The sequence below is a fragment of the Pleurodeles waltl genome, chromosome 11, assembly GCF_031143425.1.
Source record: "Pleurodeles waltl isolate 20211129_DDA chromosome 11, aPleWal1.hap1.20221129, whole genome shotgun sequence".
NCBI lineage: Eukaryota > Metazoa > Chordata > Amphibia > Caudata > Salamandridae > Pleurodeles > Pleurodeles waltl.
In genome coordinates, this window is record NC_090450.1 from 818,642,558 (window position 1) to 818,664,514 (window position 21,957).

At 46.6% G+C, this 21,957-nt stretch overlaps 1 protein-coding gene across 5 annotated transcripts in view; it reads right to left on the reverse strand.

Annotated features, from left to right (window-relative positions):
* Positions 1–21,957, reverse strand: part of RNF215 (ring finger protein 215) — a 105,543-nt gene that overhangs the window by 69,526 nt on the left and 14,060 nt on the right. Inside the window, exon 1 of one of the 5 annotated variants that reach the window (XM_069214634.1) lies at positions 19,793–19,858. The exons of the other annotated variants lie outside the window; for them this stretch is intronic. The gene's annotated coding sequence lies outside the window, so the exon portion shown is untranslated. Of the gene's footprint in view, positions 1–19,792; positions 19,859–21,957 lie in introns of those variants that run through there. 5 annotated transcript variants of the gene reach the window in all.

Genomic DNA, 21,957 nt, shown 5'->3' on the forward strand with positions numbered 1-21,957 from the left:
GTATCAAGAAATGAAGAGATTCTTGAAGAGTTTGCCCATTGTACACCAGACAACAGCCCTGTATGCTCCTCAAGCCAATGAACTTGCTGAGCAGATTAACAGAGTTGCGAAATCATGTGTTAAGAGAGAGACTGACCCTTTAAATCAGTTCTATGTTACTGAGTGTCAGAGTAGCTGGTTCTCAGTCTGCCTGGCTGAGGACCCAGAAAGACTGGATACCAATGAGAGAACCAGAGAGACATAGTTGTAATTTGTATTAACAGAACTATAAGAATAGATATGGCAGGAAGAATTTTGCTCCATGCAAAACATCAAGAGATCCCATTTTATAAGTCCTTTACTGTAGAAGTCAAAAGAAATATTGTGGTTGTTGACACTGGTGATACATGGAGCGTGTCTAGATTAGTATGGTGTGAATGAATGCCCAGAGTCTTCTTTATGCTGGGGTAGGAATGGTTCTTCGCGTTGGATGACAAAAGGTGACAAATTATATTCTAGAACCTGAATGTACAACTGGGAGGATCATATGTCTATACCCCAAGACCCTACTGATTACAATTCTCAAGAAAATTTGTCTTGTGTGAGATCCTGGTTGTGGAAGAAAACTATCTAGTGGAAGAAATGTATGGTAACTTGAGCTCACATTCTGGGTGCCATTGGAAATGATTAGTATGTGACTCCCAGTTTTATATATTCACTGTTTCCCCTTTTTAGATCTGGCTTCACAACGCAGCAGTTGCATGACCTATGGTGATCAACCTAAAAAAGAGCTTTCAGGAGTACTACAAAGAAAGAGGGGCTTTGGCTCTGACCACATGCTAGTGGGCATGAGTATATCATTTGATTGATCATAAGTAATGCACTTCCGCCAGAACAGTGCTTGTGTTTCCCTCCCATTGGCTTCCGAGGGGTTGGACAGAATCCACATCATAAGAGACTAACCGCTATTGTGCACTACTTAATTTAATTGTTTGGTGGAAGGGATGCTCATCAAGAAAAGATCTATTTTGTATGAGGTGAAAAAAACCCTCACACATTTTCCTACTTTTTGTGAGGCTTTATCTTGCCGTAACTGTGAAAGAAATAATATTTCAAGAGTTAAATCTGCCACTACAGGTAGTTCAATATGATGTGTAGTCCTCAACTAAACAGAAAAATAATTAGCATAAATAAAGTAAATTGAGCTCTTTTTTAAATTTCTTGATAAGAATTTCATCTCAATTTCAAATTTACAGTAATTCAAATCATAACTTCAAAATGGCCTCTGGGTTACACAAGGTCAGTGATGTTCCGGATTGCGACAAGTCACAAGCTGAGCCCGGGTGGAGTTCACCGATGACTCTTCTTTTGAGAAGAAGGTGTTGGTTTATAAACTCCAACGCCTATTCCCAATGGCCAGGAGAGGAGAGAACGCGCAGGGCACACTACATGTACAGCTAGAGCCAAGTGCAATTTTCCTAGTATTGCCACCTTTCCAAGAGGAAATTACCTGCCCATGTTTTCAGAGCCTGCAAAGGCTCGGATGCGATACTTAAATAGGCCTCTGAACAAAATTGTCTGTATTCATTTGTGACATGACTATTCTGCCTTTGTTTACTTAAATTATCAGCCACGGATATTTACCGCAGTTGCAGTATACATTTCAACGAAGGATCGTCACATTAGAAAGCCTTTTTCTCTCCCACCCCTCATCTAAAAACGTTGCCGAAATGAAATTGAGCTCAAATGTATTCAATATCTGGGCAACTGGTAGTATAAGTGTAAGTAAATGCCACCGCGCTTTCATCAACCAATTGTGCAGCAGCCTGGACCTAGCATGGGCCAGGACGTGGCCCTTCCACATTCCACTGATGCGGTGAGCGAGAAACAACCGTCACCAGGTTAGAGCTGGGGCCCAGAAGAGAGGCAGGGCTAGCCCAGAACAGAAACAAATCCATCTATTCTGTAGGCACATATGGAACAGCAGTGTGTAGATTATTTTACCGACAGAGAGTACAGAGTTGTTCACCGGTGGCATATTTCTTTATCCAATTACTCATGAATAGGTCTGCGTTCGTCTTGTTTTAAAATCGCTTACAACACGAACAAAGACGTATTAAGGCACGGGCAAAGTGGGCAATTGCTACTTAACAAGCCTCACTCCGCCCCCTGACTACCATAACTTATTTGACTATCTGTGTCTGCTGCTCCCTTTCTATTTTTTGAATAACTTTTTATTAAGGTTTTATTGTGAGCACGAACCAAGCCTAGTACATAAACACTCATTACAATACATCAATGCCGCTGTGGTCACAATGCAGTTTCACGCAATGTGTCGTACAGGTACATGGTAGAGCGAGCTTTAAACACTCCCCCTTGGGTCTCAGTGGGGTATGGCCTCCACGAACCATATCTCACCATCAATGGACCACAGCCTGGGTGAACATGGTTCAATATGTATCTTCAATATGTATTTTGTAGTGTTTTTGTGGGCACCCCCTGACCTGATTAACCGAGAGCTCCAGGCCCATACAGTAGTCCATGCCCTGTGCCCATCCGCCCAGGGAGGGGGCCTCTGTGCTCTTCCATGCTTCTGCAATGTCCGTTTTGCTATTACCAGCCCTTGCCAGAGCAGAACCTTTTATTTCTGTTACCCCAACATCATCTGCAATGTGCAGTAAAATCAGTCTCTGCATTTCTGAGTACCATCCAGCCCATCACCGCCCCCAGAGTCTCAAGCTCCAAAAAGTATGTAATAAGTCCCCCGTGGCATTGCTGCATCGGAGGCAACACCCAGAGCTAATCAGCCCATTCCAAACAGCTGTATTCTAGTTTGGTATGCGTAGTGTAACAACTTCATTTGTATAGGACGGAACTAAGAGCCACCACTACTTCCCTGGGAGCGGCCATTGCCTCTCTTGAGTTCTCGTCTTCGAGCTGCCTCAGGTCATGAGACCACACCTCCCTCAATTTTTTCATTGGATTTGGCTGGTGATGGAGCAGTATCTGGTAGAGAACCAACAGCTTATGGGCTTTGATGCCTGTGAGTAAAATCTTCGCCTCTAGGATTGAGTAAGCTAGGATTTCTGGTGGTAAGTATGGAGTTAGCACCTGCAGAAGCTGCAGGTACCGAAAAAACCTGGGGTGATGCATTGGGTATTCTTCCTGCAACTTCGTAAGGGACTTAATAGCCCTTATTTTAATCATGTCTCCTAATGTTGGTATGCCTATGGTATCACATCTGGCAAAGCCATGGAGCACAGACACCTGAAGGAGTCTGGTGCCTTTCCATAGAAGGGCCTCCAGCATGAGCCAGTTTGCCCATCCAACGGCTTTCATAACTAATCTCCAAGTGGTCAACACCACTTCTGTGGAACCAGGCAGGGGCTGCAGTAAGTTGCCACCGTATAACAAATCTGGGCGGCAGCTGTCACCCATTATCCACCCCTCTACTGTATAGGCTGTGTCCCCGAGCCCCTCACACCACCAGTCACTGAGCACCAGATGTGCAGCTCATTAATATAACATCAGATCCGAGGTCGCTATACTAACCTCAACTGTAGATTTACAGTATTTTTTTAAGGCAATTCGGGGTACCCCCCAATTCAAGAAACCCCCTTCTCCACAGGAGGTCTCTTATTAATGCATTAGCCCTGGCAAAAGAGCCTCTCTCTATCGGGAAGGGAACATTTTTAAGTTGGTACAAAAGTCTTGGAAGGGAGACCATTTTAAAGATGGTTGAGCGACCAAACAGGGACAACAGGAGGGAGGTACAAAACGTAATGTCCCTTGCCAATCCCACCAACTGAGAGTGAAGGTTGGCCTTGTGCACCAAGGCTCTGTTTTTGGTGATATACAGCCCCAAATACTTGAACCTAGTAGGGATCACCCGCAGCTCCGAGGCACATGGCATGACCGCTAGGCATTGAGAAAGGGGATAGAACAAAGACTTAGCCTTATTCATATGAAGACCTGAGTAGATTCCAAATGAGTTAAGTATTTGCAGAACTCAAGGGCCCGACTCAGCGGAGATGTCAAGAAACAGCAAGACATTGTCCACACTTGAAAGATTGAAAGCTTCAGAACAGTTCAATGACCCTCACCCAGGCCAACAAAGGCTCTATCGCCAAGGCAAAAAGTATGGGGGAGAGCAGGCAACTCTGCTGGGTGTCCCTCTCTATCTCAAACCAGTGGGACACAGCACCACCGACTGTTGCCCGGAAGTGGGTATATAAAAGTCTTATGTACCTAATGAATTTGGGCCCGAAGTGTAGGCGTGTTAGTAGTTTGAAAAGATAGTCCCAGTCCACTGAGTCAAATGCCTTTTGGAAATCCACCATTAGCAAAGCTTGATGATCCAATAGACTACCACTCAATTCAATGACGTTGTTGACCCTTCTAATATCATGGCAAGTGGCGTGTCGGGGCAGAAACCCAGATCGACTGGGATGAACTAGTTTACCAATCACCCCCAACAGTCTATTGGCCAATACTTTTGCCCAAACCCTAACCTCTATATTCAGCAGTTACACTGGTCTATATTCCGGACCGTGTACCCCACAGACCTGGCTTCAGGATCACCACTATGTCTGCCGCTCTGAGGTCTTTGGGCAACCTACCCATCTTCAGGGCCTCGAGAAAGGTCTGCAGAAGGAGTGGACCCACCTGAGGCAACATGAGCCTCCAGAATTTCATTGGGAACCCAATTGGCTCTGGCCTTTTGCCCGGGTGAAGTTGCATGAGGGCCTCGCCTAACTCCTCAAGGATAATGTTAGCCTCTGGAAAGTCCCCGTCCACGTGGTCTAATAAGCAGGTCCGCAACAAACTGTCTCAGGTGTAGGGACTTCTCCTCCCAATCAAGGCTGTAGAGCTGCTGATAGTACTGCAAAGGCTTGTGCAATGTCCACGCTGCAAGTTATATGCAAGTCCTCGTCATTTTTAATATAGGATATAGGATCTTCTGTGGGGTGTGCACAGCCAATTTAGGTTTTAGTGGTCTTATCCCCCCACTGATATTTCCGGATATGCCATCCATGCCTCACGGGCAAATGCTATTGTCTCAGGAATGTCTGGGTATGTAAGGAACCTCGCAGGATCTAATCCTTTGCCATGGCTATATATTGCCGTTCTAGCTCGACTATGGGGGACGCTAAGTCAGATATCTTTTGCTGAGTCTACCCCCTCTGGCTTTTGTTGCAGCTAATAATCTCTACTCTCCAGATGGCCTTCAAAGCCTCTCATAGGACACCTGGGGAGTCTACTGACCTCCGACTTTCCTTCAAATATCTCTTTACTATTTGCTGGCGGGCCTCCTGGAATTCCCCATCCTGCAGGCACCAGTGACTCATGCACCAGCCCATGGACGGAGTCTGTTCCCTTTCTAGACCTCTGTAAGTGACCACCGATTTCTACCAATGACTTTGTCTTTCTACTCCAGGCCATCTTAAGGATTTTTGGGGTTCCAAGCAAAACATTTTCAACTGTTTTCTGTGACCATGTTGAATTTTAACACATACTTAAGTACTGTTTGGTTTCAAAGGGGCTTTAGTTAAAAATAAATGGGTAATAAACTAAAAATGTTTCCGTTATAACCCCCCGCCCCCCCAAAAAAACATGTGTTGCCCAGGGACCCCAAAATCCTAAGGATGAAAACCAAGCAACTGTACTCCCTCCACCATCCCCTCCAACCCACTGATATGTAGGGAAAGTTAGCTACCTGGCATTTGCAGAACGTCTATTTAACCTGAGATGTAAGCTCCTTCCTGTTTTTTTTTTTTTTTTTAAATAAAAGAAGCCCCAGTGCACAAGAACATGTTTAGAGGTATAGGCTGGGCATGTGTGCAGCTCATTGTTGGCACTTCTACATGTTTTATTAGCACAGGACGCTGATTTATGAAGATTGAGTTGGTTGATGCTGTTTTGGATTCAAACAGGTGGTCTGCAAGCAGATCTCAGTAACAGACGCTCAACCGGCTCAGCTGTATCGCTGGCATGATCAGTGAGAGTGAAACAGGAACAAAGTATTTTTTTCAATCTAAACGGAACGCTATACTTCCTTTCACTGAGATGCTTTCATCAGTTTTTATTCATATGTGTTGCTATGGTAGATATATTTGCAGGGTTTAAGTACGCTGGGTCTCAGAACTGATAATATTTAAAAACTAACATTGAAATGGTCCCTATCGGGCTTTCTATTTATGTCCTTTACTTCACAGATAGATTTCTGAACAATGAATGCAAAAAAAAAGTTACGGTGATTCATCTCAGCCATTTAGTTCATGTTTATATTTCACATATTTTACTTTTTTAATTAATTTATTAAAAAAAAAAAATATTTTTGTATTAACATTTTGTGTTTAAGAAACAGTGTTTCGGTTGCAGAATCAATTTGTGTGCATTACATTTATGCATAGTAGTCTTAACATCACCATTGTATCCATTGTTTAGTTGTTCTGCCTCGTTATCAGTAAGCCTATATATTTTAGGCTTTTTGTAGAAACATAACATTGGTGGATCATCTTCTTTGTGGGATGTCCTATAGGTTGGGTGTTATAACGCTGTGGAGCTCTAGTAATTATGCAACACAATTAATACACATTCAACTATTATTAACTCAAACTTAAAACTTGATGGTACTGTAAAGGGTGGTGATTGTTGACGCAGGGGTTGCTGTGTCTTTGTCCTTTGCCCTTTTTTTTTTCCCCTCATCTCCCTTCAGGGGTTTATATGGTATCTATACGTTAGTGGTTTGCCTCTTTTTCAGTTTCAATCTTCCTCTTGCCCAGTCTATCTGTATTTTGGTGAATGTGGTAGCGTCTCTTTTATCTCATTATTTACCCAGTTTCCCCTCCTGTCGCTACGACTGTATTTGCATCTGTTGTTCTTACTATGTTGCTCCATTTTGTCACCGCTATTTCCCATCCCTGTGCAACAGGGTGTCGTCGTAGACCCTTCCCCTCCTCGCTCTTAAGTACTTGGAGCTCAGCCCTGGCCCACACTGTAACGTCCTGTCTCCACTTGACCCGGGGGGGGGCGAAGCTGTGCTTTCCAATTCTTCGCGATTTGTCTCCTGTACAGAAGTAGAGCCAGGTTCAGGAAGCGGATCTCAGCCCTTCCCTGCGGTAGGTCATCCCCGTAGCCCAACAAGCACACGTTGGGAGTCGGGCTCAGGTTCACATTGAGCAGTCTTGACAAGTCAGAGATCACCTCACCCCACCCCTGCTGGATCTCAGGACAGGACCATACCATGTGGTCAAAATTTGCGTCTATGTTTTTACATCTAGGACACTTCCTAGGGTCTCCCCCATAAATTACTGTTAATCGATGTGGGGTGAGGTACGTTCTGTGTAAGTAGTTGTATTGTATATACCGCAGACGCGTGCTGCGAGCGACATTCCGAGGATACGCCAGGGCCCTATTCCACTCCGCATCAGTCGGCTCCCTGCCAACTATCCTCCCCCATCTTTCTCTCAGTGTCCCCAGGGAGTCTAGTGCATCCTCAATTTGAACGCGGTATAGTTTAGTGATCAAATGGGTCTCCTCGCCCGATGTCAATAGGAGATGCAATATTCTGTGGGTGGGGGGCTCTGCATTGACTGTGGTCCAGTGCGTTTTCAGCGTGTGTATCAATTTATGGTATAGTAGGAACTACCCCGGGGAGATTCAATCCTCAACATGGTTAGTGAAGGATCTCAAAATTCCCTCATGAAACATGTCTCCCATGGTTTATATTCCCGCTCTCCTCCAAGGTCCGATACTTACATCCCTCAAGTTCCTCCCTCCAGTTTCAGTCACGAGTGCCGCTAGGGGCAGGGCCGGGGAGTACGGGGGACCCACTCCTACCCTTTTTGCGCATCTCTTCCAACATGCCAGCGCCACTCTTGTCATCAGGCTGTGCGTGTGGAGGGTGAGTTTCCTATACATCAATCGCACAGTGAACGAACTCCGACTGATTGTCCCATACAAAAACCCCTTGTCACCACCTTAAGGGCCTCCCATTCCGTTGCTCTAGTGGTGGTAGACCCACTGTTAGTTTGAATGTGATCAGTCAAATGCTGCCTCAGGGTGTCTCTATATGCTGGGTCCTCAAGTGCAGACGGAGTTAGTCCCCGGGCCGGTATGGGGGGCCTAACCTCTGTCGCCCTCCATGTTACTAGCAGGGGATTATGGTCGGATAATGTGCGGCCTAGGTATTCTGAGTGGACCATCCCCCGTGTAAGGTCTGCTGTACACACCACCCTGTCAATTCTGGTATGGAGCCGGTGGAGGCCCGAGTAGAAAGAGAAGTCCCTGTCGTGCAAATGGTGCTCCCGCCAGACATCCATTAGCCCCCATGAATTCAACCATTCACTAAGCTTCCCGGCTATCTTACTTGTCATTGCACCCTGCAGCGGAGGAGTTGACCTATCCAGGTCTACATCTAGTATGCTATTGAAATCCCCTCCGATCAGGAGTTCCCCTCTCCTCTGACGGGTGAGGTGGCTCGATAGTTTTGTCAGGAAGGGGATCTGGTCCTGGTTAGCGGCATACATGCAACATAGGACTATCGGTTTACCATGCAAACTTCCCTCCAGAATCACAAACCTCCCCTCCCGGTCTATGTTGGAGGCCTCAATCTCTAGCTGGACCCCTGCTCGGACCCAGATCATTACTCCCCTTGCGAATGCTGAGTACTCTGTTGCGTACACCCGCCCCCTCCATCTACGTCTCAGCCTCTCGGGTTCACCTGTTGCCAGGTGAGTCTCCTGCAACATTGCCACCTGTATATTCCTCCTTTTTAAGTAAGCCAATATTTTGTGTCGTTTATTCGGTGACCCCATCCCCCTAACATTCCACGTTAAGAAGTTGTATTCTGTCATGTTGAAGTTTTACAAGTTTATGCCGGTTGCACTTTACCCCCTTTACTTTCAGCGCTCCCCTGCTCAGTAATGGAATACTGCTGTTTTCCGACCATTCTCCACCCTTTGCCATCCTAACTTGTAACTGTTTATCCCAACTCCCCCTCCCCAGGGCACCTCTCAAACAGTAGGCTGCCCATACGAAAAAAACTTGTGCAACAGTGCAACTTATGTCAACTTTTAGTTGCTGTTCTCGGCAGTCTGCTTGTACGGACGAGATTCTAGTGGGGGAGGTGGCCCTGCTCGGAGGGGCCATTTGTACGTCAAAATCAGCCGCCCGAGGTTGTCCAAGAAGTCTTTGGGGATCAAAGTTCGTCTGTGGGGTCACTATTGGTGCCCGTGTGGAGCTGCCCGAGCCCCCCGCCGACGACATCACGGTCTCATCCGATTCTCCTCTAGAGCACTCCAGGGGGGACCCTTCTCCACTCATACGGGCCGTTGCCTCCAATGCCACCCTTCTGCCACTCTCTTTTTGTTTTCGGGAGGGTGCCATACGGTGGCGGCTTTGGGTGCGTTGCCCCCGGGGTGGTCGGCGCGACCCTCCTCCAGCCGGACCTCTCCCCTCTTGCCGCTCCGTCTGTACTCCACAGGCTTCCAGCAACTCCCATGCCTCCTCAGGGGATTGAGGAAAAGATGTTTTACCGTCTAGCATTACCTTCAGTCTAGCTGGGTATAGCAGTGAATATTGAATGCCTTCATTCCTTAGGGCCCTCTTGACTGCGATGTAAGATGCCCGCTTGTTTTGTACTTCTACTGTAAAATCTGGAAAGGGTGTGACTTCGCCATTTGCCACCTTAAATGGGCCCCCTTCTCGTGCTCTTTGCAGTAGGATGTCCTGGTCTCTGTAGTGTAGCAATCTTACGATCACCACCCGTGGGGGCCTGCCCGGAGCCAAGGGTCTCGAGGGCACCCGGTGTGCCCTTTCCAGGGTGTAGAAGGGGGTCAGCCTATCCGGCGCCACTACTGTGCTCAGCCATTTTTCGAGGAATTCCACCATATTTGATCCCTCTGCCCCCTCCGGGAGACCCACCACACGCACATTATTCCGACGGCTTCTCCCCTCTGCGTCCTCTGCCCTTTGCTCTAGGCGTGTCATTCTCTCTCTGAGGTGCGTCATTTCGCCTTGCAGGTCTTTTTGTTTTGGTGCGATGTCGGCCAATGTGGTTTCTGTTTCTTTGACTCTGTCTGACAACTTGTGATGGTCAGCCCTCAGGAGGCCCAGCTCAACCGCGACCTGATTGATGTCGTATTGCAGTGTCAATTTAGTGTCTTCAATCGCGCCTAAAATTTTATCTAGGGTGTCCTGCATTTGGATCTGCGGTAGGTTCTGCGCGTCCCCCCCTCTGTGTCCGGGGGCCGCCGCGCCGTCCATGTCTCTAGACTTGTGGCGGTTCTTAGGGGACATTAGGAGTGCGGGTAATCGCTCCCCCAGGGGACGAACCAGAGATCAGTTCGGCAGTTCCTAGTCCCCAGCGCTATCCAAGGCCCCTATGGCTCCCAGGCCCGATCCCAGCGGCATCAGAGTCAAGGCCCCGCTCTCCAGTTCACCAGAGGCCCAGGGCGCGCTTCGTTAATCCGTGGAGGTATGACCAACATGTTCGCAGCAATCTCGGCCTCAGGGCTCGATCCGACCCACAAAGTCAAAGCTCTCGCTATAAGTCACTGCCCAAGGGGTCTCATGCAAGGGTGCACAGGTCCTATCTCCCGCCAGCCACGCCATCCATCTCCAACAAGTCGCCACGAAACGCCATGCCACTGTACCTTTCATCTGGTTCAGGGACTGTCCGTCTTAATTCGGTTCCCCAGGGGGTTCGTCCACACAGGGGTCAGCGTAGGCACCTCCACCTCTGAGATGTTGTTGGGCTTGCTCCGCTGTCTCTCCTCTCAGGGCCCATCAGGCAGGGCCCAGCTTCAAGGCAGGCTCACCGCCCCCACGTGGCGCCGCCCTGGGCCCTGTCGCAGGCCAGGCGGTTCCTCCTGTCCGCCCCTCGCCTCACGGCGCACGCCCAGTGTTCTCCTCTGCCAGGGGCGACCCCCGATCGTCAGGCCCGACCCTCCAAACAGGACCGGCAATCCTCTCTCGCGGACACCGTGTCTGCCGCGGCAGGGGCCCAGCGCCCCGCCAGGCCTCCCTCCGATCCGGTCCTCAGTTTGCCCCGGAGTCCAGGGCAGCCAGACCCGCTCCTCTCTGCCTCAGCTCCCCCCCTCGAACTCCGGATGAAGGGGAGGGAGAGGGCCCGTCCGCCCGCAGCCCGGGCTCCCGTCAACCGCGGGGGCTCGAGGGCCTCGGCCCGCCGGCCCCGCCCCCTCCACCAGCGGCCCTCCTGCGGGCTCCTCCAACCGCCGGTGGGTCCCGGGGAGGGCAGGGGGGGTCACCTCAGGTTCCGGCTCTGGTCCAGGCGGTTCCTCTGCAACGACGTGCAGCCGCAGGGGCGGGCGCACGCCGTTTCTCTCCACCGCGCGTCTCGCGGTAACAGCGCGGCGGCAGGTCCCAGGCCCAGGGATCCGCCAGGCGCAGGCGATACCCCCAGGAGTGCTCGCCCCAGGCCCCGCCGACGCCCAGCACCCTCACGCGAGTCTCGGCTTCTTTCCGGGCTTAGATTGCCACGGGGATGGCGTAGGATAGAGGATGGAATTCCGGCCCCTTCGGAGCAGCAAAGTTAGGCGGGCGCCATCTTCAGCCGCTTGGCCACGCCCCCCCATTTCACATATTTTACTTAATCTTACACTCTGAAAAAGTGTGAAGTATTTCCACGATGTTGTGTTTTTTATATTTTTTCTAATAGCTGTAGTATATTACTCTTGGAAATGGCATATTTCGAACTGAGTTGCCTCCAGGAGTTTATAGCAGGCCACGATTGAGAGTTCTGGACTGGAGGCTGAAGGCAGTGCGAATTTCTCACAGTGCCTGTTTCTCAAAGTGCTTGTCACTTGGGCATTCAAGTATTCAGAGTAGGTCTCAAAATGGTATTCAGAATACACGGTCATACAATCCTTGACCTCCTTACAGAGTGCACCGAGCAATGGTCATGTGTTCCAGCTATAATTGTGATTCTCTGTAAATGTGTGTAAAGAAGATATTCAGTTGTCAAAATATTGGCAAGGCAAAAATGAAAGAAACAACAGTGCTTGCAGGTGAGTGGGTGCATTGTGTGTTGGGGAGTAGTGAAGTAAAGGAGAAGTGAGGAAGAGCACTAAGGAGAGACTAAAAAGAGGGTGCTTAAGAGGAAAGAAATGATGCATAAGATATGTAGATGCATGAGATGTGAAGAGAAAAGGGGTCATGTCTAACATAGAGTGAACCTACCAAAAGTGATTGCGACACTCTGAACACCACTACCCCTTCCACAGGCCTCAGTAATGTTTAATTCACAGTTTCAATTTTAGAACGGAAATATTTTCAATAGTACTTACATCATTGTTGTTTCCTGCAGCAGCGGCTCCTCAGCTATGGCACAGGAGCGCCCCCCCCACCCTGGCACCCCCCACGCCAGCAGCTGCAAAATTTGATACATAAAACTAACAAACAACTTTATTATCATTTTATTTTTCAAGGGGGCGGGGCCATGACGGATGACAGCCATGGAGGGGAGTGGTGTGTATTCCCCTAAGTGCGCAAGTGATTTTGGCCAGCTGTCTTAGGGCGGCCAAACTCACATGCGCACTGAGCTCTCTCCAACCCGGCACTGTGTTGCCGTATTGGAGGCAGCAGGCACAGGCTCCCTGTCTGTATGGGAGCGCAAAGCCAGGGCGCTCAAGTGAATCCTGACACTGCTCTCATGCTGCTAGCAGCATAAGAGCAGCGTTAGGATTGGCTGCAGGGCAGGTTGGGAGCCTGTGCCTTCAGTGGAGCGGCGATACGGATGCAGCAGGTTCGTTTTTTTTACTTTCTGTGTGTGTGACAACCTCCCCCACCCACTCCTCACGCCACTCGTCCCCAACACCAGCCGCAACTGGTTGTTTCTCATTTATCTTAGACAACTAACAACCATTGATAAACCAATAGCCCTTCTGGCTGGTTTTAGGTGTATGTCAGTTGTTGTGTTATATATCTAGATTCAATAACAGAAAGCTCAGAAAGGAATCAAAATACCAGTTGGCTGGCACACTATGTATATCACAAAAATGTAGTTTACTTGTTTAGACCACACCCCTAATGACACTGGCCAAGTCCCTTTTAGAGACACCCCCACCAACACACACACACTTTTTGCATCACACTTAAAGCCCAGTGTATTTGAATTTATTAAAGATCATTTAAAAAGTCTCCTTATTTTGCCCTGTCAAGAAGACGCAAGGTAGTGCTGTGCCAGGATGATGGATTCGAGATCATTGGGGTTTAAGCAAAGCCCACATAGAGATCCAAAAACAAAATGGCTGCTCGCAGATGCAGCATATTCTTCTCAGAGAAGCAGCATAACAAAGAAAACACATTTGAACTTTTGAGGCGCTACACACAACCTCACAACAGCATGGTGAGCACAAAATCGTTCCTCGTCCACTTTCAACTGCAACAGATCGTGTTTTCTAAAGGACCATAGAGTTGTAATAAAAAAGTGTACCATTTTTATTTCATTTATTTAGCAAAACATGTTTATCCAGCGCTTTCACCTAGGTACCTTAGAATAGAAACAAGCATTTGCAATGCAATAGGTCTCGCATTTGCTTGAGTTAGAGCTATTGGCATTGTAAATTCATAACTGGACTTTTCTTGCCACATAAATTAGTCAACACGGCCTCATAATTTTGACTTTTCCTGTCATATGATTCCAGGGCCCCTGCATATAACCAAAGCACTTCCATTTAACTTCCTCCTCCATCTGCAGCAAAAAATGAAAATGTTTCTATTTAGCATCCTAATTTAAATCTGCCATGCTAATTCCAAAAGAATACCACTTTTACCACCCCACCATCAGAAGTGATGGCCGGCTAACACAATTCCCCAAAAAAGACACGACAGCCACAGAGGAGACATAAACGAGGTCACCAAAACACATCAAGAGTGCTCAAACAGTCATAGTGTAATAAGGATGTTAAGTCATCTGAATCATGGTTATAATTATAATAAGTAGAGATTATTAAAACATATATAATTATCATATAAACCTTTATCAGAAATAAACTTTTGGCATCTGGCTGTAATGCTCAAAACACCATAACAAAAATATAATTTGTAAGAAACATGGTCATAAGACCATATTGTTCACCCCTAAAAACGCATTACCTTATGAAAAAAACAGGTGAAAGTCAGGCAGTATAACCATATATTCAGCCCCTAGAGAGTGTAGTGCATTACGCATTTTCAGGAGTAGCAAGCCTATGGCAATGATATTACAAACAAGGCTTAAAACTACTCTCAGCCGTAATATAAAACTTCCAGCCATGAGAGTTTAAAAATATACACTGAGTGGTGGGAGGGGTTATTATTTTGGGGTCCCCACTAACATAGTGCGGGGACCCGGAAAGACCACGTTGTATTGAACACTGGTGGTGGCCCCATTGTCCTAGGACCATCACAGGCTGAGTTATGGGCAAAAAATGTTTTGTCAAAGTAATGCATCTTTGCATACCACTTACATTGGTCCAATAAATGGTTCAAAGATAATTAATTTTGTTTTACAGCGCATTGTCATTCATACGCTCTGACAAGGTTTACTGCCCTGAGCAACACAGAACAGTTTAGAAAATAAGTAGCATTTTGCCAAATCCAAACAAAAGTTAGAGGGAGACTTACAACTTTTGTCAACTTAGAGAATGAAGTGGTTAATTTTGGAAATGAAGAGGCAAGTTTGATTACAGACATTAGCTCAACATCCTGTACTTTTGGGCAAATCACTTACTCTTGTTAAAAAAAAAATTTAACTTGTGTAATGTAACTGGTGCTCATGTGAAGCGTTCCAATGCCCACAAACCAAATTCACGGGATATAAACATGCAAAAAAAGCACTAGCTTAAAGCCTCATAGCAATGTGGTACACAGTGATCGAGAAGTGACAGACTTGACATATTACGGAGTCACAGCTTTCGGCGACCGAGGAATCAAAGGGCACTGTTACTCAGTGAATTGGAGCCTTCAGTGAGCATTGCACGTGAACCCAAAGACTCAACATATGTGGCTGCTCTCAGTTAATAGCCAGTGACCATCCATGCATTCAGTTCCATAAAATATGTTATGTTGTAATGGTTCGTTCTAAGGAGTTCGTCCATCTAAGGAGTTCTACCCTGAGCGCTATGTTTTTAATATCAACATCGGGAGTTGTTGCATTTACCCACATGCCTTGGTCACTGAACTAGTCACTAAGTACTTCTAATGCTAGTAATGACCCACCTCTCTCTGCTCCACACTCCTTCTGTCTGCTGAGAGCAGACAGGGGACTTTGCTGCCTGACAGTAACAGATAAATTACTTTGATTATTTCATACTTTGTAGGCATTTTTAGGGTCGAGCCTGCGTCGCATGCGCTTGCGCATGCGTTTCGCTAAGCTAGACGCTTTAGGAATTAAAAAGGGCTCGGATCGCTGTCCACGTCACGTCAGTGTCTTTCACTGGCTCGTGGGCTTGCCTGTTAGATTGCTTGATTTCATTAGTGGAAAGCATGCATACGTCATGCCTTTTCCGGTGGATAGCCCTCCTCGAGCACATCGACCAAGTACAGAAAACATGCGAGGCTCGCTGTTTTCCGTCCGGCTCACTGACTACTTTTTCTCTATTTTCCCAGCGCGATCTCGCTTGGCAGAAGTTGAGCGCTTTACATAATATCGACCCTGTTATACAGTTAATTGCACTTTTTCCGGTTACGTACATAAATGCACTTTTGCCGATAGGTTTCATTACGAGTGAAAAGTCGGGTTAGGAGTTTACAACGCTATCAGCTTTAACACGAGCAAACGCGAGACCCGTTGCATTGCAAATGCTTGTTAACTTATGCTTCCCTAGGTGATCTGACCTCTGTCCCAAAAACCGGGACATTTATTCAAAATTCAGAAAAGCGTCGGGACACCGGGACAGTTCTCTAAAAACAAGGACTGTCCGGGGAAATCCAGGACGTCTGGTCACCATAAATCAGAGATACAATAACTAACCACACCGGCCATCGCACGTTAACTGGAAACGTTGCACAAGTGGGGGCTGGTTCTCAACAGGTGATCGGTTTTACCGACAGCAACATGACAATATGTTTACTTTTTTATAGCCACTGCCGTTGGCAAGATGAAGATACATGTAATGTTTTATAGTGCTGCACTCCTAAAAGCAGCTTCTAAAAATAAAAAACACTTTAAATATTAAACAAACAAACTTTACCACTCCAGTACTGTTAGAAATGGGGTCTTTGGTTGACAGTCAGGTTACTCCCTGTTCAAGCAAAGACCCTCACTCTAGTCAGGGTAAAAGAGAATCACCCTCAGCTAACCCCTGCTTACCCCCTTGGTAGCTTGGCCGAGCAGTAGGCTTAACTTCAGAGTGCTAGGTGTAAAGTATTTGTACCAACACACACAGTAACTTAATGAAAACACTACAAAATGACACAACACCAGTTTAGAAAAATAGGAAATATTTATCTAAACAAAACAAGACCAAAACAACAAAAATCCACCATACACAAGTCAAGTTATTAATTAAAAATCAAAAAGAGTCTTTAAGTAGTTTTAAAAACACACTAGCGCTGCTAGAGTGAAAATGTACCTGGTGTGCGTCAAAAATAACCCCGCACGGGCGGGTGTGCGTCAAAAATAACTCCGCACGGCGGTACTTGAGTCAAAAATCCAGCCGCACAATGATTTGAAAATCCCGCCGCGCAGGTTGCGATCTCCCAGCCTCCGTCAGCGATGCTGCGCGTCGTTTCTCCTGCTCCGTGCGTCGATTTTTCGGTCGCGTTTCCTGCGAGCGTCGTTTCTCAGCTGCGGAGCCGGCGGCGCGTCGTTTTTTCAGCCGCAGATCGGATTTGCGTCAATCTTTTCCCCGCACGGCGCTCTGTGCGTGGATTTTCTTGTCTTTAGGCTGCCAGCTTCTCCTTTCAGGGTCCCAGGAACTGGATGGGCACCACAGGGCAGAGTAGGAGTCTCTCCAGAGACTCCAGGTGCTGGCAGAGAGAAGTCTTTGCTGTCCCTGAGACTTCAAACAACAGGAGGCAAGCTCTAGATCAAGCCCTTGGAGATTTCTTCTCAAGATGGAAGGCACACAAAGTCCAGTCTTTGCCCTCTTACTCTGGCAGAAGCAGCAACTGCAGGATAGCTCCACAAAGCACAGTCACAGGCAGGGCAGCTCTTCTTCCTCAGCTATTCAGCTCTTCTCCAGGCAGAGGTTCCTCTTGGTTCCAGAAGTATTTCTAAAGTCTGTAGATTTGGGTGCCCTTCTTATACCCATTTTAGTCTTTGAAGTCACCTTTCTTCAAAGGGGACTCACACCTACTTGTGAAATCCTGCCTTGCCCAGGCAAGGCCTCAGACACACACCAGGGGGTTGGAGCCGGCATTGTTAGAGGCAGGCACAGTCCTTTCAGATGAGAGTGACCACTCCACCCCTCCCTCCTAGCAGAGATGGCTAATCAGGAAATGCAGGTTACACCCCAGCTCCCTTTGTGTCACTGTCTGGTGTGAGGTGAAAAACAACCAACTGTCAAACTGACCCAGACAGGGATTCCACAAACAAGGCAGAGTCACAGAATGGTTTAAGCAAGAAAATGCTCACTTTCTAAAAGTGGCATTTTCAAACGCACAATCTTAAAATCAACTTTACTAAAAGATGTATTTTTAAATTGTGAGTTCAGGGACCCCAAACTCCACATGTCCATCTACTCCCTAGGGGAATCTACACTTTAATCATATTTAAAGGTAGCCCCCATATTATCCTATGAGAGAGACAGGCTTTGCAACAGTGAAAAACAAAATTGGCATGTATTTCACTGTCAGGACATATAAACCACATTACTATATGTCCTACCATATCCATACACTGCACCCTGCCCTTGGGGCTATCTAGGGCCTACCTTAGGGGTGCCTTACATGTAAGAAAAGGGAAGGTTTAGGCCTGGCAAGTGGGTACACTTGCCAAGTCGAATTTACAGAGTAAAAATACACACACAGACACTGCAGTGGCAGGTCTGAGACATGATTACAGAGCTACTTATGTGGGTGGCACAACCAGTGCTGCAGGCCCACTAGTAGTATTTGATTTACAGGCCCTGGGCACCTCTAGTGCACTTTACTAGGGACTTAACAGTAAAACAAATATGCCAATCATGGAGAACCAATTACGTACACATTTTAAACAGGAGCACTTGCACTTTAGCACTGGTTAGCAGTGGTAAAGTGCCCAGAGTAACAAAAACAATAAAATCAGAGTCCAGCACACATCAACAACCTGGGGAACAGAGGCAAAAAGTTAAGGGAGACCACGCCAAGGATGAAAAGTCTAACAAGTACTACCGGGCAGAATTTGGTATATTACCAATTATAGCTTCTTAAAAGTCATGCACAGTGTTACAATACCTGCTGCAAATAACATGTTCTTTTGAAATCAGAATGCCAAAACATAAAAAAACGTGCAAAACAAATGAAACTAACAAAATAAACTTCTGGCCTTCTTTACCCGCAGTAATTTTTATATAACCATGGCTTGTAGTAACGGCACTACTCTATCAAGCATTTAATATCTGGTACCAGTTTAAAGAATTAAACATCAACTACTGAAAATTGGAAGAGGTAAATTAAAGCGCAAAGCGCCCAGTCTTGAGCGCCAGACGCAGCACGTTGAAGAAAGCCGTTGGATAAAACCAATAGTCACTGTGAGCTACCACATTTAGCAAACATTACAACTTCTGGTCGCCCAATAGCTAATACATGCCAATAAACGCTAATAACATCACATCACAACTCTTCCTTTACATTTTTTTTTTTAATCCATTCATTTTAGCCAACAGAAGCTCAATACATAGACATGATGCGCTGGTTATTCCATGTAGCACTAATAGACCATCTATGGCAAAAGTGTCTAACATACATTACATTTTCAGACTTATCTAAGGTAGCACGCAAAGTTTAAGTTAGCGCTGTGATCCTACAATTAACCCTAGTCTGCTTCTGCCACAATGCATGACCTATATTATAAAAGCCTCCCTTGGGCAGACAAATAATTGAAATGCACTCACACCTTCCTCTCGATGGAACCGAGATGGCTGCACAACAAAATAATGTAAAGTGAAGGAAAGGGCGAAAGGAACAATAAAGAAAGCTATCCCTATTGTGACCAGATCGGTCTGTGATTTTTTACACGCAGACATTAACTAACTTCTCTCACAACACAGCAGAGAAAACCTTCCAACGGAGACTGGAAACTAGTTCCCGGGGCTTGCCAAATGTTTCTTGCAACTACAGAGTACCATCTGTTGTTGTTTTTTACTTTAAACAAAAGAGACAAAATCAGAAAACATATTCATCGCTTATTTACCTAACAATACACAAAAGACTGGTTATTTGGTGAACTAATACTTAGCCTTTTTTTCAGTTGCAAAAATAACTATTTCTAACTTATAAGTGCTGTACTTTTTAAATAAGTCTCTCATATTTGGCTATCTTTAATACTAGTGGCAAGATAAATATGTGCTCACTTTCTAAAAGCGCTGTACTCTTAGAAACAGCTTATAAAATGGGACATCACTATAAATAACAAGCTGACAATCAGAGCTACGATAACCACACCGGGCATCGCGCGTCTACAAAAATAGGTGCACAGATGAGACCCGGTTTTGCAAGAGGTGGTCAGTTTTACAGATAGCAGTACAAGTGGATCATTTTTACAACACCTACAGTATACTTCGGTAGGAGATTGAAATTGATGTTTGCATTTTTTTTAATGTCCTTCATAATATTGCTTTGCATTTTGTGTACTATTTTCAAACATCTGGTGACAGCGACTCACAAGCCCGGTCTACGTTCCCTCCAAAATTGCATTTCTCCTGCCCTATCCGAGAAGTAGGAGATGCATGTTTTCTGCAGCTGACAGTAAAGAAAGAAGGAGGGGGGAGGAGAGCAGGGCTGAGAAAGCACATCCGGCTAGGAGAAATGTAAAACCCAGGCTGGAGCCCCATCTAGCAGTGGACTCCACCCACTCGTCCCTCATTGTGAGCGATATAGTAACAATTAGTCACAGCAGCATGATTGTCATGACTGGGAGCAGTATAAAATGCTCCCTTTGAAGTAAACTGCATTACCCTGACAGCATACTGTGCTATAAGTAGCTTTGAGTTCCACAGGTTCAGTAAAAAAAATACATGTGCTTTTCTCTTTTTCCTGCTGCCATGCCAAGTGAGGTCCATGGTCACATAGGCTGGGGCACACCGCACAAGCAGCAGTCTGGAGCAGAGCCTGGCTGCATAGCGTTAATTGCACACGGACGGAGCTGTGAGGGGCGGTGGGGGCTCCCACAATAGGAGGCACCAGAGGGGAGGGGAGAGGAGGGCGCTGAGGAAAACACAACCCAGAGCAGCCAGCGAGACTGGCCTCAGCCAGAGCTTCAGTTAAAAGAAGCCTGTAGTTTAATTTTCATCAGCCGGAGTTACAGGGGAGGAGAAGGCCCCCCAGCCAGAGGAGAGGGATGAGTGAAACTACCAGGGGAGCCTGAGAAAGCAGGGGAGGAGACCCCAGACATTGTAAAAAATAAAGCACAACGAAACCGTGTTTTTATAAAGATACAGCACAGCAATAGAGAATAACCATTTTAAATAAACAAACTGCAACGCAATCTTTACTCACCACGCATTCCTGGGGCAAGCCATTGCCTGTATAAGCCACTAAAAAAAGAGAAAGAGAGCGAGGGCGAGCTGGCCCTGGAAATGCCCCCCTCTGCTGTTGGTTCTATGTTTGCAGAGGGAGCTGGTGGGGAGGGGGAACTGAACACCCACCCACAGTGCAAGACGAACAGGCAAATACTAAAAAAACAAGTCCCCTACAGAAGAGATAAACAGGACGTAGCGTAATTATACAGTAGTTGGTCCTGCTCCCAAAGATTAAAAGGCAGGACAAAGAGGCAGAACTGACCACCAGCAAGCAAGGATTTTTAAAGGACACTGCAACCAACAAATGAAATAGCTTTGACTCACAGTATAAGTATACTTAAAAGTATACAACACGTTGAACACTTGTGCTTGACCTAAAAAGGCACATAATGTAGACGCAAAAACAGAATCTTGCTATTTAGGCCAAAACATGATTTTTCATATTAGTTGAGGTGCACATTTAATAAATGTGCTTTATTTACAAATGTGCTTTATTCACATGTGCAAGGTGAGTACTTCTACATAAATTTCTATATTATCAGATTGTTACCTGCTAAAAGGCTACATGGGAGGTAATTAAGATGGAGTTATTTATCATTTGGTCCCATGGTTTTTTTTTTTCAGTGTAAATAACACCAGGTGCAATATCTTCCGTAGTATTTGTGTAGTTAAATTGCTAGAACGGAGACAGCATTCCCCTTGACTTTTACCATTTGTTCTCATGTGCTCTGTTTTTCTTTTGTAGTGTAAATAGCAAAAACTGGTGAAGTGGGCATTCTGGCAAGGAGAAGTAGAACCCATCCGACTTTTCATATGTGATTGCAGGTTGAATGGGGGTTTACCACATTCACACTACAGCCTACAGCTCCCAGCTTGCAACGGGGCTGTCTGCCCACTTTCCCCATCACGCCTGTAGGCGCTGGGGTTGAAAAGGGTTCCCCCTCCCACAGCGCAGGGTTTACCACAGTTGTACTACCGCCTACAGCTCTCAGCCTGCAACGGGGCTGTCCGACCACTTTCTCCATCACACCCGGAAGCACTGGGGTTGAAAAGGAGACCGCGCTCCCACATGGCAGGGTTTACCACGCTCGCACTACCACCTACAGCATCCAGCCTGCAATAGGGCTATCCGCCCACTTTCCCCATCACGCTCAGAGGCGCTGGGGTTGAAAAGGAGGCCGAGCTCCAGCAGTGTGGGTTGTACCACACTTGCACTATCACCTACAGCTCACAGCCTGCAACAGGGCTGTTCGCCCACTTTCCCCATCACACCGGGAAGTGCTGGGTTTGAAAAAGAGACTATGCTCCA